The following is a 17,149-nucleotide window of genomic DNA, read 5'->3' on the forward strand; positions in this document are numbered from 1 at the left end:
TAAATTTCAAAGTCACTAGTCTCTTTACTCTAGGTTTGTACATATCCTCTGTGGTGAAAATATTCATATGCCAAAAGGTACGGTAAACTCCGAGGTGACCAGCCTGTTTGGAACCAGGAAAACTGAAATTTAATTAAGTTCAGCTGGATTAAATGAAGATGTATTTTAAATATTCATAGCATATTTGGTAGAAGTGAGTTAGCACCAAGATACTGGAATATGGTTAATTCCTAATGGGGCCATTGGGCCCCTAGAAGGAGCCAGTTAAACTATTTCTCAGTAAGGGAGGCACTGTGGCCTTTGGGAGACAAAGAAATTTTAAACTAAAAGAGGAGCAAAGAGGAATTTCAGGATTACTTAAATGAGAACAGAGTTCTTAGCAAAACAAACCCACTAGAAATGTGTTGAAAACAAGGAATCGCAGAAAAATATGAAAAGAGGAAAAGTGATGAAACCCATCTATACTCACTGAGATAAGAAGCACAGAGCTTGAATAAGTAAAATATTATTTTTCTTGGAATTATCTGGAGCCACATTTCATTTTGAAATAGTTCTCTGATCTGGTTTGAAGATTGGACTATGTGGGGAAATTCCATAAGAGATTTTGCTGCAAAGATAGAAATACCATCATGTACTTGCTTTAGCAAGTTTCTAAGGTAATTTCAAACTTGTCTGTCCACAGCAGCGGTGTCAGACTCAAATAGAAAAGAGGCCATTTGCAAATGGATCCCTGTGGGCAGTATATTCACTTAGAAAACTATATATTAACAACCATTTTCCATTTTCTTTTTATTTAGTTAAATATTTCCCAATTACGTTCTAATCTGGTTCCCTTGGTGCTCAGGAGTATTACTGGGGCATAAGGGCCAGAGGTTCTTTCCACCTTTGATCTAAAATATCTAATGAATCAGGCATTCTCTGTTTGAACTCATTCTGGGATTGATCTGCCCTAGCCAGGATGCTATTAATCAGGCCATCAACAAGATTACATATTTCATCATGAAAAACAGCACACTCATAAAAGGGCATTACCATCATGTTAAGTCCAAGGAACCTAACTCTTCCTGGTCAATGAATCAGTATTATTTCATTACATTCTTGGATCTAGTTTCTATCTACCATTGAAAAATTAGTCATTGCCTTAGAGATTCGATTACTAGGCTTGTACCCCAAGGAAGCCATGAGTAAGAAGAAAATCCCCATCTTCACCTAAATATTTATACCAGTACTTTTTGTGATGAAAAAGAATTTGAAACAAAATAAATGGCCACCAACTGGAGGATGGCTAAATAAACTGTTTACATGAATGTGGTGCTGTAGGATAACAAATTTGATGAATATAGAGAAGCATGAAAAGGTTGACCTCAACTGATACAAAGTGAAATAAGCAGACCCATAAAAATATTATATAGCAATACAAAGATAATAAAAAAGCTCCAAAGTAAATGTTGCAAAATTATAATGAATAAATATGGCTCAAAAAAAATGTGAGAAATTTCTATACCAATCCTGGAATCCAGAATGATTGCACATTGGTCATATTTTCAGACTTTTATGCTGATTTTTTTTCATTTTTAAAAATACTATTTGTCATATGAAATGACTCTCTGGGAAGGGTGAGAGATATATAATGGAGGAAATTATGGTGACATGAAATGTATCAATAAAAACATTAAAATAGGAATATTATGCATTGCTTTTTTCAAATTATGATGTTTCAGGAATGGGAAGAAACAACTTGAAATGACTTACCTCTCAGGTAAGCATATTGTATATTTGTCTTTTAATAGTTGATTAAAAGGAAATGTATTCTAAGCAGATGCTATCATCATATTTGAAGCTAATACCAAAGAATGATCATTTAATAAATGTTCATTGAGTAAAAATAACAATAAAAATAAAGCAGAAAAGATCAAATGGTTAAAAATAATGGAAGATGTTCCCTCAAAATGATGCATTCTACCTGTTTTACTAAAGAGAAGTAGGAAAGATTCATTCATTCAGCTAACCTAGTGGAAGAAAATAACACATAGACAGGCAATGTGAATCATTTGAATCTTTTGCTTGAGCATGTACAGGACAGCACAAGAAATAAAAGGCTAGATTTGGGTGGGGAACAGAGTCCTAAGTAACCTTCTAGGTCCTTCAGTGAATCCTTTGGACTGAGTTCAAGTTTTACAGAATAAATCCTTATATTAAGGGGATTTGTTCTGTGACATTTTAATTTAGTCAAAGGACTGCAGTTGAGGACCTAGAGGGCCACAGGTGGCAGGTTCCCCACCCTTGGTAGATGCTGAGATGAAAGTAGTCAGGCTGAATGAGGTCTTTAGGATCATTTCCTACAATTGATCATAACAAAGCTCCAGCACAAAAGTTTTCTTATGGTGGGATTCTTAACCGCAATATATACCTCACTCTCAGTAAGTAGCACTCCTGCTAAGTAGTATATGATTGCTGTACATGAACCTCAATATTACTGTTATTTCTAATACTGTTTCAAAAAGTGATCTTGCTTGGCAGCTGGAAGATAAATACCAGAAATAGAAACTATGGGAAAAGACAGAAGACAGTAAAACCCAGAAGATTCTTCTGAGTTTCTTACAGCTCTAATATCACTTGGTTTAGGGGACATATGGATCCTTTCTGTGCCAATATTCCTGTGTTTTATCCAGAATGTCTTATGTTTATTCTTTTTGGAAGAACCTGATTTTTTTTACACTCTGGGGAATGAGAAATGAATAGTTTTGTCTAACAAATAACCCAGTTTCAACCTCTGGCAGACAGTTTTCCCACACACAACTCTTGTTCCAGACCAGAAAAGTGTTCATTGTGGGTCTTTTATGAGCTGAGTAAGGTACTGGCAAGAGTTGGGTCAAATGTGGTCAAGCCAGGGACCGTCTGGCACATAGTTGCTAATTTTGGTCACCTCCATCTGAAGTCTGACTCTGAAAGGTTGGGACTCTAATCAAGCCTGTTTATGTCACACAAAGCATGCTCTAAAAATATCATATCCTGTTAGCAACAACCTGAGAGTGGAGAAAATCAGCTGGAACTGGACACTGAAGATTACTAGAGATGAGCATCAAGGATTTCGTCCATGTTCCATAAGGCAAGAAAAGATTTTTAGGTGATATTTGGAATGATTTCAGTGGTAATATGCCCTGGGTAAATCACCAGTCCTTGTGTGTGATTCATTACAATATATGAGAGTGAAAATGTGTATGCAGAAGTTAAGAAGATTATTGCATCTTGTTTATATTGGCTTATGGTTTTCCTTCCCTGTATTCTGTGGTGGTGATGATTCCTCACTTCTGAGAAGAAAAATCTTCCAGGTATTTGTATTCTATGTCTATATATCCCTGGAGATTGGTATAGTCCATGGTTAGGTGGCATATTGTTGGAGCTAGTTCCCAGAGTCTTTTCCAGAGGGGATCTGAGTGGTGATGATAGATTTGACAGCACAGTGTCATATGTGATCTAACATGAAGGCTCCATCATGATGAGAACATTTTCTCGTAGTGGTCATCTTTATGATGAATTTTGACATAATCTTTCAGAGATGACCTTGTCTGTTCTAGACTAAGACTCAAGTAGAAACAATCATTGAGATTGCGCTCATTATCAATTAACAAGCATTTGTTAAGCACCTGCTATGTGACAGGCACTATTCTAGTTACTCAGATAAAATATTCCCTCTCCTCAAACAGTCTATATCCCTCCACACTACTCACCACTCCCAAAAGGGAAGGGCTGTTTGACAATGTTGTCAAACTCAAAAAGAAACAATCCTTGAGAAGAGCATATGGATTTAGAAACCTCAAATTAAAATTTTCTATGCTGTATTCTATTTCTATTTATTTTATTAGGCATTTCCCAATTATATTTTAGTTCAGGCTTCTGACCTGGGAGTCTGACACCTCTGCTATACATGATATCTATCTATCTATCTATCTATCTATCTATCTATCTATCTATCTATCTATCTATCTATCTATCTAAGTAAATAGGATATATAGTTAGCTAGGCATAGAAAAAAACACAAAGTGATCAGGTGCTAAGAACCGTGGGAAGCTAAAAAGGCATCTTGAAGGACTTTACTCAGATATGGTACTTGAAGAGGTCTAGAGGTTCCAAGAACTAAAGAGCATTCTAGGCATGAAGTGGACAGCAAAGGGTGCAAAGAGGCAGGAGATGGAAGGTTGGTTTATAGGATGTCTTACACAAGAGATGGTAATTGGCCCAATTGGGATAGTACATACAGCTCATGATAGGGAACAATGTGTAATCAACCTGAAATGACAGGCTGGAGACCCTGTGAATACTTTGAAGGTCAATAAAAAGAGTATGTACTTCAGCATAGTTCTATTGAGAAAAATCATTGTCTTGATCAGAGTAGCTAAATCTTTCACAGTTAATCAGCCTTACAATATTTTCCAGGACAGTTGGACTAGTTTACAACCCCACTAACAGTGCAGTAGTATCCCAATTTTTCCATACCCCCTCAACATTTGTCATTTTCCTTTTCTGTCATATTAGGTATAAGGTTATATCGCAGAAGTGTTTTACTTTGCATTTTTCTTATCAATAGTGATTTAGAGCATTTTTTAATGTGACTGAGAGCTTTGATTTTTTCTTCTGAAAACTGCCTCTTAGTATTCTTTGCCCATTTATCAACTGGGAAATGGCTTTCATTTAATAAATTTGCATCAATTCCTTATATATTTGAGAAACAAGGCTTTTATCAGAGAAATTTACTGTAATTTTTTCCTAAGTTTCCTGTTTTCTTTCTAATTTTGGCTGCCATAATTTTATTTGTGTGAAAGCTTTTTAATTTCATGCAATCAAAATGATATATTTTACTTTGCATGATTCTATCCTTTGACTGGTGATAAATTCATCCATTTTCCATAGATGTGAAAGGTACGTGTTTTTCATGTTCCCCTAATTGTGATATCACCCTTTAAGTCTAAATCATTTGTTCATTTTCAGCTTATGTTGGTATATGATGTAAGATGTTGATTTATGCCAAGTTTTTGCCAAATGTTTTTCTAGTTTTCCCAGAAGTTTTTGTTAAACAGTTGAATTTTCATCCCCAAACCTTGGATCTTTCTGTGTATTAAACATTAAATTATTATGGGCATGTACTACTGTGTATTATGTATCTAATCTATTACACTGATGTACCACTCTATTTCTTAGCAAGTACAGATTATCTTGATGATTATCACCTTGTAAAAGAATCTAGAACTACTAGGATACCTTCTGGAACATTATTTTTTCATTGATCCCTTCAACATTCTTGACTTTCTGTTCTTCCAGATTGTAATGGTAATTTAAATGGGAAATTCTTTCCCACTCATTAATAGTCTCATGTGACCTGCTTAAATCACATGGAAACCTAAATCACATGTGATAGGAGGAGCTTGCTGAATGGGTGGAATAGGAAGGGTAGAGCAGAGCTGGGAGGAAGTTGGTCAGACTAGTCAGAGCTGGGAAGGACACAGGCAAGCAGACAGCAAGGTTCCTGAGTATTTGTTTGTTTGTGGGAAAATGCCAGCAGGGGTGGGAGGCTAAGAATAGCTTTGCCCCCTGCAGTGATAATGTGTATTAACTTCTTAGTCACTATGACTGATTTAGCTTTCTGGTTTTGGGACTTGGCTTTCTGGTGTCTGAATAAATGTTTTTCTTCTGTTTTCTTTATGGAGAGTCTGTTATACTTTGTGATTGAGAACTGTACTGGCATATTAACCCATGCCGCGAATATCACCTTGGTGATACACCAATGAATTTTATTTTTTTTTCTCCTTGCTCTATAAAGTAACTCTTTTGTAGTTTGATTGGTACAGTAAAGAATAAGTAAATTAACTTAGATATAATTGTCATTTTTCTTATATTTGCTTGGCCTACCCATGAACAATTGATATTTCTTCAAATTATTTAGATTTGTCTTTGTGTGAAATTGTCTTATTATTGTGTTCATAATCCCTCATTTGTCTTGGCAGGTAGACTCCTTAGAATTTTATATTGTCCACCATTATCTTAAATGGAATTTCTCTTTCTATCTCTTGGTGCTAGATTTTGATGGTAGTATTTAAAAATGCTGATAATTTATGTGGGATTATTTTATATCCTGGAGACAGCTAGGTGGCTCAGTGGATAAAGCACTGGGTCTAGAGTCAGGAAGACCTGAGTTCAAATATAGCTTCAAACACTTAGTAGCCATGTGAACTGGGACAAGTCACTTAACCACTTAATCACAGGAGAAGGAAATGGCAAACCACTCCAGTATCTTTGCCAAAGAAACCCCATGAACAGTCTTGGCATGCTATGATCTGTGGACTCATGAAGAATTGAATGTGACTGAACAACAACAAATTTTATAGCCTGCAACTTTGTTGAAGTTGTTAATTCTTTCAACTAATTTTTTTTAAGTTGATTCTCTAGGGTTCTCTAAATATATCATCATAACATATGCAAAAAGTGATAATTTTGTCTCTTTGTTGTTTATTCTAATTCCTTCAATTTTTCTTTCCTTTCTTAATGCTATAGCTAGCATTTCTAGGACAATACTGAATAATAGTGATTATAATGGGCATCTTACTTCAACCCTGATCTTACTGGGAAAGCTTCCAATTTATACCCACTAGAGATAATGATTGCTCTCAGTTTTAGATAGATGCCACTTGTCATTTTAAAAAAGACTCCATTGATTCCTATGATTTCTAGTGTTTTTCACAGGTATGAGTGTTGTATTTTATAAATGGTTTTTCCTCATTTATGGATATAATCATATGATTTTTGCTGTTTTTGTTATTGATGTGGTCACAATTAACAATCGAAAATGGATATTTTTGCTAATATTGAAGCACCTCTGCATGCCTGTTGCAAATCCCACTTGGTCATAGTGTATAATCTTTATGATATGTTGTTGTAATCTGCTTGCTAGTATTTTATTTAAAATTTTTGCATCAATGTTCATTAAAGAAATTGGTCTAGAGTTTTCATTCCCTGTTTTTCCTCTCCCTGATTTAGGTATCAAAATCCCATATCTTTGTCACAATAGGAATTGGGTATGATTTCTTCTTTACCTATTTTTCAATATTTTATATAGTATTATAATTAATTATTCCTTAAAGGTTTGTGACAATTAGCTTATAAATTCGTCTGGTCCTGGGGATTTTTTTCCTTGGGGAGGTCTTTGATGCCTTGTTCAATTTCTTTTTTCTAAGATAGGGTTATTTAAGTATTCTCTTTCCTCTTCTGTTAATATGAGCAGTTTATATTTTTGTAAATATTCATCCATTTCACTTAGATTGCCAGTTTTACTGGCATATAATTGAGGCAGAATAACTTCTAATAATTGCTTTAATTTCATCTCCCTTGGTGGTACATTCATCCATTTAATTTTTGATACTGGAAATTTGCTTTTCTTCTTTTTTTAAAAAAAAAATCAAATTAACCAATGATTTACTTGTTTTCTTGTTTTTTTAAATTTCATAAAATTAATTTCTAATTTTATTTATTAGTTTAATGGCTTTTATCAATCTCTCCTTTGATTTTCAGGATTTTCAACTTTATTTAATTGAGGATATTTAATTTGCTCCTTTTCTGTTTTTTTTAATTGTATGTCCAATTCAGTGATATGTTCCTTTTTTCTCTTTTATTTTTGCACCCATTTAGAGATATAAAATTTCCCCTTAGTACTATTTTGGCTGTATACCACATGTGTACAATGTTGGCATGTTGTCTCATTGTTGTCATTCTCTTTAAAGAAATTATGTGTTCTTTCTATTATTTGTTCTTTGATGCATTCATTCTTTTGATTAGATTTCTTAGTTTCCAGTTACTTTTTAATCTCTGTTTCCACAGCTCTTTATTAAATGTAATTATTATTTCATTTGGTCTGGAAAAGATACATTTAATACTTCTGCTCATCTGAATTTGGTTTCTTAATACATTGTCAATTTTTGTGAAGGTGCCATGTACAGTTGAAAAAAAGGTATACTCTTTTTTCTCATTCAGTTTTCTCCAGAAGTTTAACATATCTAACTTTTGTAAGATTCCATTCATCTCCTTATCTTTCTTATTTATTTTGTGGTTCAATTTATCTAGCTCTGAGAGGGGAAAGTTGAGATTTCCTACTGGTATAGTTTTATTATTTCTTCCTGTAATTGATAACTTTGCCTTTAAGAATTTGGGTCCTATACCATTTGGTCCATATATTCTTAGGAATAATATTATTTCACTGTCCAAGGTGTCTTTTTAGCAAGATTTAGTTTCCCTGCTTACTATTCCTTTTACTTAGGTCTATTTTTGCTTTTTTTCTGAGATCAAGATTTCTACCCCTGTGTTTTTTTTAATTCCACTATATATAATGCATGTGAATGTATATATGTGTGTATTTTCCTTCTTTGAACCAATGTAGATGTGAATGAAATTCAGTCATTGGCCACCCTCCCCCCACCATTTCCCCCTTTATTATAAAAATTCTTCCTTGCATGCCTTTTTTTATGGGATAATTTCCCACATTCTTCTTCTCCCTTCCCTTTTCCCTTAGGACATCCCATTTTCTCACTTATCCATTTTTTTACATCATTCTCTCTTTGTATTTAGAACATTTCTAACTTCACCAAAAATAATAAAGTTCTTAGAAGTTAAAAGCATCATCTTCTCATATACAAAGGTAAAGAGTTTAGCATTTTTGAATCCTTTATGATTTCTTTTCATTTCTTTTATGCTTATTTTGAGTCTTATACTTTTTCATCATTTTTCATCAGAAATACTCAAAAGTTCTTTAATTCACTATCTATTTTTTCTTGAGGGATTATACTCAATTTTGCACGGTAGGTAATTCTTGCTTGGAATCTCAACTCTTTTGTCTTCCAGAATGTCATATTCTAAGCCCTCTACTCCTTTAATGTGGTAGCTGCTAAATCTTGTGTGATCTTGACTGTATTTGAATGGTTTCTTCCTAGCTGGTTGAAGTATTTTCTCTTTGACCATGGAGCTATGGAATGTGACCAGGTGTTTTCCTTTTAGGAACTCTCTTAGGTGGTGGTTAGTGGGTACTTTCAATTCCTATCTGATTCTAGTATATCAGAGAAATTTTCCTTGATACTTTATTGAAATATGTTGTCTAGGCTCTTTCTTTGATCGTGGCTTACAGGTAGTCTAATAATTCTTAAATTATCTTTCCTCAATCTATTTTCCAGGTCAATTGTTTTTTCTAGTGGGATATTTCAGCTTTTCTTCTATTTTTTATTCTTTTAACTTTGTTTTATCATCTCTTTATGTCTCACTTTCCCAATTCTAATGTTTAAGAAATTATCGTTTTCTTGAGTTTTGGTACTTCTTTTTCCATTGGACCATTTCTGCTTTTAAAGGAGCTATTTTTATCATTTAATTTGTGTGCTTCTTTCCATTTGACCAATTCCATTTTTTAATGTGTTATTTTCTTCAGTACTTTTGTGCCTCTTTTTATTAAACCAAGCTGTTAATTGTCTTTTCCTAGATTGCTTTCATTTCTTTACTCAGTTTTTCTTTTACTAATCTTACTTGATTCTGAAAATAATTTTTAGCTCTTCCAGAAGTTATTCTTGGGCTTGGGGCAAATTCACCTTTTTTTTCCCTTTTAAGGCTTTGCTTCTAGTTGGTTTGATTTCAGTGTCTTCCTCTGAGTTTGTGTCTTGATCTTCTCTGTCACCATAGCAGCTTTGTTGTTGGCTTATTTTTCTACCCTATTTTTTTATTTTGGATTTTATGTTAAAGTTGGGCTCTGTTCCTGGCATGGAGAGTTGTGAAACACATCTTTGCCACACTGCTGCTTTCAGAGCTGTTTTGAGGGGAGTTGAAGTTTTTGGTGTTTCAAAGATCTGGGGAGATGGTTTGTCATGACTCTTGTGGTCTTTACCCCGGTTCTTACCCAGAAAGGGCCCCTGATCCCTAGTATTGTAATTTACATTTCTCCTCACAGACCCTGTTCCTTTGCAACCAGAATTGTTACTGTTTCTCAGGGTTCCTGATTCTTTGTGATCAAAAGCAATATTGCCTCTTAGGACTTCTGCTATCTCTTGACTAAAAATGCTCCTCTCTACCCTTGAACTATGACCCAGAAATGTGTATAGTCAATGGAGTTGACAAGAACTGTCTGGCACAGGGGTCAACTGTGATCTCTTTCTGATCATTTTCCAGGTCCCCTTGTCATCTCTGGCTTGAGATCTCCTAAAGGTGCTGTTAATTCTGTTCCCATCTCCTGTTCCTACCATTGACATTTCATTCATGTAGAATCTGGGTCATCCCCCACCTTCATGTCACAGATCTCTCTTTCAGACCTCTTAAGTTGTCCTGGACTAGAAGAATGTCTCACTCTGACACTTTTGTTGCCTCTGCCACTCTAGACCTTGATTTGAGACATTATTTTAAAGTTATTTGGAGTATTAGGAGAGTTCAGCCGACTGCTTTCCCTACTCCACCATGTTGACTCCACCCTCCAGGAGGCTCCAGATAAATGCTGTTTGACGAAAGTTTTGACAGATGAATTCTTCTCATAGATTCACTGAAAGCATCCTTGAAACAACTCTAGTAACAGTTAGGATCTGAAGATGGCATATACCTCATCTTTTTAATGCAAACTTTATGTTTCCTCTCATGTGTTTTAGAAAGTAGTTTTGCTGTGTATAACTTGAAGATTATGAGCATTTGGCATGGTGACAACTAATGAAAACATTTTTGTTTTCATTGTTAATATCATTATTCATAAAATAAGAGAATTTATGGAGAAAAAAGAGAAGGGTAAGGCAAGAGCAGAAAAGGAAAAGACAGAAGGGTATAGGTGAATCTGGGATGAAATCACTGAAGTTAAAGATATCCATTGTAGAAATTACATTGAATAACTTCAGAGAGAATACAATAAATAAAGAAAAGATTTCCTGGTAGAATCCATGTGAAAACCAATCCAATTGGTAAAGTCATTCTAATTTCTTCCAGAAGTTAAAAAAGATGAACCTAGAGCCTACTTTCTCTTACTATGTTAAGATTAAAATGTGCACCTTATCTATCTATCTAGACTACACTGCAGTCAAAAAAAAGGTGATAAAAGAAGCATCACTAAAGAAGAAAATTCACTGGTCAGGGACAAAAATATTTCAAGTGAATACAACTTCAAGGTAATAGCAACAGTTTTGGTAGGAAGTTTCAGATTCTTGAGCCTACAGGCATTCCTCTATGACAGATATATTCACTTCCATGGATCTTCTCTGCAAATCCCCATAAGTTCAGATAGATGGTGTTGCTGTGACACAGACAACACACAAGACATACTTCAGAGAAATGATTCAATTAAGTATATTTAGTTTATCTTTAAGAAAAGGAACCCCAGATCCCAAGGACTGTAATGACCATGACAACTCCTAACTCTCCCTCTTGTACTTACACTAGAAGCAGCCAACTCATGATAATTGGAAGCTTCAAAATACTGAGATTTTATTTTAATCAGCAGTTTCAACCATCTCTATATGTGTTTTCCAAAATGCATGTGAAGCTTTTTGTATCTAACAGGAAACAAAAGAACATTATAATTTTGTCTCCTTTGTCTCTTTGCCCTACTATTTTAATATTTATCTTAAACGAGTTAGCAATATTAAGTGTAGGCAGAAGCCAGAAAGCAGTCTCCCTCGTAAGCCATCCAGTGCATTTTCCAAGTAGTAATCAGGGTTACAATTATTTTTGGAAATATTAAATTAGAACCTAAGAAGCAAAGGAATTCTAATGTATTAGGATCATCCTCTACTTCTAAGCTGAACTGCAGTGTATAATCTGTCTTTTGAACCCTAGTGAAATATTTTAAATTGGTGTAGGAAGACCCTTTCTATTTTGGCTCTTTTGAAGGTGAAAGCTTGTTATTTGGGGATAGGAAGTAAATTGATTTTACTGCCTCTTCCTTCACCAACCACACAAATACTCATATGGTCCCCCTCCCCCCACCAAAATCTACATGAACATTAATTCCATTCTCTAGACTTCTATAAAAGCTCTACAAAAGTTGTCCCTCACTCCTGTCCTTTTGACTTGTAAGGACTGATGCAAACTTTTTTTGGAATGATGCTTCGGACAAACAGGCAAAAGAATTTCTATGTTTAAATCCTTGGAGGCACTTGCCATCTTAGAAATAAAAATGTTGACCTTAACACACTTGAATCCCACATCATAATTATAAACAAAAGACAATTGCCTCAAGCCACTGGGGCTAAGAGATTTTTTGGAAAAAAAATAGTAGGTGGTGTACAATAACACTGAGGTAGCAAATTGGTTAATTTTCTGTGAGTTTGTCTTGGCAGTCAAGTGGCTCATAAGTCATTTTAACAGGTGATACCCTCCCTGTCTTGCACTCTGTACCTTTATGTAAGAGAAAGCCAAATCAGCATCTGGCACTGGAATATAGCACTAAAGGGAGCCTAGGCTATGGGTAATGATCCATCACCTTTATGATACCCTGGGGCTTCGGCTGGCTGCCACTATGTTCTCATTTGAAGGTGTCATTGAGTTTTTATCAGGCTTGTTTCAATGGGACTGAATAATTTTCTCTCACAGCAAGGTAGCTGGGATAGTTCAGATGACAAGTATAGTAAAATCTCCATAGACCTCCTTAATTATGATGGAAAAAATCAGTCTGGATAGAGAAAAATGTAAATTATAAAATAAATAAAAAGAATTCTAATTTTCATTTCAATCCATGGACAGTATTGAGCAGTCTTCTGCAATGAGAAGGGATGTTCAGTAGTGGAAGAGCAGAAATACAGTTATTTGGTCATATTTCCCTGGTTACATATATCCTAATTCAAAACCAGCAAATTGACATATTGCTCATGGATGACATGATACATTCAAAAATGCAAGCCCAAACATACATACCGATCATCAGTCAAGTATTTATTAAGTACTTTTTATGTGCTGGGAATATAAATAAAAAAGGAGAAACAGTTCCTACCTTTAAGTCCCTTACATTCTAATGGGGGAGAAAAAAATGGACATAAATACATCTATACAAGATGCAAAGTGGTCTTAGTTGAAAAGGCACTAGTAACCAGAAGGACAAAGAAAGGTTTCCTTTAGAAAGTGACTTTTAAACTGACCTTTAAGGAAGTCAAGGATTCTAAGACATCGAGATAGGTAGGGAGAGCATTGCTGGCATAGGAAACAACAAGTCCAGAGGCAACGAGAGAGATGAGGATTGAATATGATGAACAGCAGGTTGGCCAGGATTGCTGGATCATAAAATTATTGGAGAGGAACAATGGATAAGAATGGAAAAATAGGAAGGGGCCCAGGTTGTGAAGAGTTCCAACTGCCCAAGAGAGGACTTTATAGTATTCTAGCAATAATGAGTCAATGAAGTTTATTCAGCAGTCAGCACATCTTAGGAAAATCACTTTGCTGGCTCTCTAGAGAATAAATTGAAATAGGGAGAATACTAAGGGTTAGAGAGCCATAATGAAGTTAGTGCAATAGTCCAGATGATACATTGGAACTACTAGAACAAGGGCGGTATATTGTTAAAGAGAATCTTTATCTGTATCTGTTTGTAGATACATAAATATATGTATACATATATATGTACATCTATCTATGCATGTGTATAAGTTATATATACCTATATATGAGTGAGAAACGATAGTATTTGGCATCTGATCGGATATGTGAGGTTTTTGAGAGTAAGGAATTGAGATTGATTAAGTGTGACATTGAGTGACAGGAAGAAATGAAGAAAACAAGCATTTATTAAGTACCTCTATGTGCCAAGTACTGTGCTAAGTGCTTTATAAATATTACCTTATTTGATCCTCATAACAACCCTGAAAAGTGGGTGCTATTATCACTTTCCATTTTACATTTAAAGAAAGTGAGATCAACAGGGGTTAAGTAACTTGTCCATGATCACAGGGCTAGTAAGTTTGTAAGGTCAGAATTCGTTTCTCTCTTACCCTAGTCCCAGAACTCTATCTACTACACCACTTGGTTGCCTCTGAGGGGAAAAAAAAGTAGGCAAGTGTCTTTACCGATAATAAGGAAGTTCAGTAGAGGGTATGTTTGGTGGTGGTGGTGAAATATCGTTTGTTTTGGACATTTTGAGTTTGAAACATGCAATTTGTAATGTCCAAGAGGCAGCTGGTGATACAGGAACAAAGGTTAGATATATAGATCTCAATAAATAGAGTTGAAATCATCTGCATGGGGGCTGATAAGATTTCCAAATAAAAATTTCCAAATAAAGAATATAGTGGAAAAAAGAAAATAAAGTCCAGGACAGAGCTTTGGGATGTACCCATAATTGACTGGACTGTTATGGATTACAATTCAGTAAGCAGTAGGGCGATAGGGTGGATAAGACAGGCAGAAGCAGAACTGAGAGAGAACAATATCACGAAAACCTAGAGAAAAGAAAATATCCATAAAGAGAAGGTGATAAATAGTGTCAGATATTGCAGAGAGGCCAGGAAAGAGCAGAATTTAAAAAGTCATTAGATTGAGCAATTAAAACATTATTACTTGTCATCAATAAAATCCGAACCTAGATGGCCGAGGGTAGAGAAGAGATAGTGCGGAAAGTAAGTAGAGGCATTAAGTGCAGACAGTTTTCCAAAGAATTTGCATGAGAAAGTAGGGATGTAGAATAGCTAGAAGAGATGACAGCATCAAGTGGAGTTTTTTCTTTTTCTCTTTTTCGTGTTTTTTAGGATGGGAACGATTATAGAGTCCCAGGAAGGAGGTTTATGGTGCTGCCATAATCCTAGTGGAATGTAATGCTCTTTGCCAAACACATAATTCAGATCAAGGTATTCTAGAAGTGTATCTGGGCCACTTGGCCTTTAGTTGCAGCTTTTCTCAAGTTTTTACAACTTCAACTAAGAGAGACACTTCTGGGGAAACTATACCCTAAGGTCATATGAACCTAAATATAAAAATTTGACTTTTGAAGATATTCATTAAAAATCCATCATTATATATATGGAAACAGAGTCAGAGATCTGAGCAGTTGCCTAAATTAATGTATGTGGCAGATATCAGGCCAGGGTTGTGAACTTAAGTCCTCTGACTTCAAATCCAGTGTTTATTCCGTAAAGTCACTCTCCATTCATTCTCACAATTGTATTATTGTAATCATGACAACCCAAACACCATTCAAATCTGCTTTGTATCAATTGTCCTCAGTCCCATTTGTCTTCAAAATGAATAGTTTCATACAGCCTTAGCTCTGATACCAAAGACCTGCATTTCAGTTACCAGATAATGTTCTTTCTTATCAAGATACCAGTAATGTATTCCAATTCCCCAAAGTCTATCAGAACGTTTCCCAAAGAGCTCTAATGTATTCTGAGAAAATAAATATAGTAGGGAGTTCCTTTGTGCTACTTCAATGTCCCTCCTTATTTCTGTATTTCTGTTGGGCTCTAACCTCATAGCTGTGAATTGCCACCTCATTTTCTGACAAATTTATTTCTCTGCCTTTGGAATCTGTCCTTGGCATTGCCTGTAATCCCAAGGTAGGTGGTTAAGTTTTCTACTTGTAGAACAAAGATCATGTCATGATCTGTACTTCTAAAACCAAAATCAATATAGACCCTGGCAGGTGTTTTCATCAGCCTTAAATATTACTCATTTGCCCCCTGCCTGAGATCTGATTTCTTTGGCAAAATTACAGTCCCTCCTCTGTATCTCCTGTCAATCAAATCTTGTGTTCTCAAATATCTTGTTAAATTTGTTCATTTGTTTCTTTTATTTAATTGATGCTTTCTGTCTTGTGATCACCGTTATTTCCTGAAGAAATTTCTATCCAGTGAGCCTTCCCTTATGAACAAAGAAAAAAAATTATGTAGAACCAAATGCCCCAATGACCCCATCTGGTGGTGTGTGCAACATTTCTCACCTATAATCCCCTTATGGGGTCAAGACAAAGAATACATTTCGTCATCTCTTCCCTGTGGCCAAGACTGGCTATTACAATTATAGAGAACTAATTTTGCTTTTTATTATTTTTTCATTTATTTACATTATTGTCATTGTATATATTTTGTTTCTTCTTACTTCCCTCTGCATGAGTTCATAAAGCTTGCCCATGTTTCTCTGAATTTTTCATATTTGTCGGTTCTTACGGGGATATAATATTAATACATGCATTTGTACACATGTATACACACATCATATATATGTATATATATATATATATATATATATTGCAATATTTTTTACATTCTCCTAGTCAAGTGTTACCCATTTTCTCTCCTGGTTTTTTTCTTTTTTGGCAGGGGGAGAGTGTACCACAAAACATGTAGCTATGAATATTTCGCAATATATGGGAGACCATTCCTTCTGACAGATTTTCTTGGGAGTACCTATAAGTCCTCAGTACTTTGATCACTTTTCAGTAATAATTCCAAATCATTTTCCAAAGTAGAATAGCAATTTGTAGCTCCTTCAATCGTGTATTACTGAGATTCTCCAATGCTAACTCTATCTTTTGTTATATTTTGCTATTTGAAGACTGAATGCAAAACTTTAGAATGGTTTTGATTTTCACGGACATTATTACTAGTAATTTACAGCAATCTTCCATAATGTTATGGACCACATGCAAATTTTTTTGAAAACTATTTGTTCATTCATTTTGAATACTATCTATTGGGGAATAACTTTTGGTTGCTCTTATATTTTGTTAAGGGTTGAGGAAACTCAGAGGCAGAAAAATTCAGTGACTTGCCTAAGTGAAGGGTTTTAAAAATCTAACAAAGGATTTTATATTTGATTGTGGAGGAAATATAAAATGACTGGAATTGACCTAGGTGAGGGGTGTGGTGGGTGAAAAACTTGCCCTTTAGGAAGATCCATTTTATTATTGAGTGGAAGAAGGACTGAAGTAGGTAGAGATGAGGCAGGGAAACTACCTGGAGGCTCTTTGCAATAGAGTGAACGTGAAGTGATGAGGGCTTTCATCAATGTGGAAAAAAGAGGGGGATTATATGAGAGATGTTAACAAGAAAGCATCTAAAGGAGCTGGCAATAGATTGGATGTGAGGAGACAAGAGAGTGAGGGTTGAGGATGACCCCTAGGTTAAGATCTAGGGTGACTGGGAGTATCAAGGTACCCTCAACAATG

The 17,149-nt window shown here is 35.1% G+C and overlaps 1 pseudogene; it reads left to right on the top strand.

The window, feature by feature from the left end:
• Positions 1–14,570: 14,570 nt before the first annotated feature.
• Positions 14,571–17,149, top strand: part of LOC140509252 (myosin regulatory light polypeptide 9 pseudogene) — a 36,675-nt pseudogene continuing 34,096 nt past the window's right edge.

The sequence above is a fragment of the Notamacropus eugenii genome, chromosome 1, assembly GCF_028372415.1.
Source record: "Notamacropus eugenii isolate mMacEug1 chromosome 1, mMacEug1.pri_v2, whole genome shotgun sequence".
Taxonomy (NCBI): Eukaryota; Metazoa; Chordata; class Mammalia; order Diprotodontia; family Macropodidae; genus Notamacropus; species Notamacropus eugenii.